This window comes from Octopus bimaculoides, chromosome 29 (genome assembly GCF_001194135.2).
Source record: "Octopus bimaculoides isolate UCB-OBI-ISO-001 chromosome 29, ASM119413v2, whole genome shotgun sequence".
Lineage (NCBI taxonomy): Eukaryota > Metazoa > Mollusca > Cephalopoda > Octopoda > Octopodidae > Octopus > Octopus bimaculoides.
The window spans coordinates 8,787,972-8,789,222 of NC_069009.1; the positions used below are offsets into that span (position 1 = coordinate 8,787,972).

The 1,251-nt window shown below is 31.1% G+C and overlaps 1 protein-coding gene across 1 annotated transcript in view; it reads right to left on the reverse strand.

The window, feature by feature from the left end:
• Positions 1–816, reverse strand: part of LOC106868301 (uncharacterized) — a 48,892-nt gene extending 48,076 nt beyond the window's left edge. The window contains exon 1 of the mRNA XM_014913489.2: positions 607–816. The gene's annotated coding sequence lies outside the window, so the exon portion shown is untranslated. The remainder of the gene's footprint in view (positions 1–606) is intronic.
• Positions 817–1,251: the final 435 nt, after the last annotated feature.

Here is a 1,251-nt window from a genome sequence, read left to right on the forward strand (position 1 = left end):
ATATATATATATATATATATATATATATATATATATATATATATACACACACACACACACGTGCAATACATTACAAATAGGTATGCACATGTACAGGTGTTGTATGCGTACGCATATAAGGATATGTGTCACATACAGAAGACACATGTGTGTGTGCGTATGTATATGTCCCAGAATATACATACATATGTATACATATATATGTGTGTATATACACACACACACACACACATATATGGCTACCCATAAACCGGCCTCTCCCATTATATTAACTGCTCTACATCTTAGAGTGTGCTTCTCCGGATTTATGTTTTTCTACAAACGATTATATATATATATATATATATATATAGAGAGAGAGAGAGAGAGAGAGACCAACCTTATATATATACACACACACATATTCATATGTATGTGTATATATATATATATAAGTATATATACATGTGTGTGTATATATATAAGTATATATATCCCTATATATATATATATATATAAACACACGGACACCTGTAACTCTAAATGTACATATGAACGTTAGGCCCATTAAACAACACATCTATATACGTTTATAACTATATATATATGTATGTATACTATACTTACTCCACTGTGTAGAAGACATCAGTATGAGGTGTGTTGGTAATTATTAAAGTTTCTCCCTTTATCAAGTAATTGTAAAAGTCCAAATCACTTTACTAAGTCAGCCATGTTGGTTAAGGTATGTGTTTGTGTCACTATGTCTTTGTACCTGTGAGAGTGGGTGTGTGCCAGTTACTGCTTGTGTACCTGTGTGCGTATGTGAGTGTATATGCGTCTTTGTGTATGTGTGAGTGAGAGAGAGAGAGAGTACCTGCGTACACATTTTTGTATAAATACCTGTCTTTCTGCGTGTACCTGTTCTCTATGTGTGTACTTCTGTATGTGTAACTTTGTATATGTGACTATATCTCTTGGGGGCTAATACAGAATCGCACCTCTACCGCCACATTTAGTTGACAAATACATTTTATGAATAAACGGATAAAGAGATAAATAAGAAAGACAGACAAATAAATAAATGGATGAAAAAGTTCAAAATTTAAAATTGGGGGAGGGGGTGAAATTTGAGCACTTTATTAAACTTTATAACATTAATTATTAAACATTAATGTTTGTTTCTTATAAAATGGTGTATATTTAATTGACATTCAATTATTATTAATGATTATTTAAGGCAAACACAAATAAAACGCAAATTCTTTTCACTTT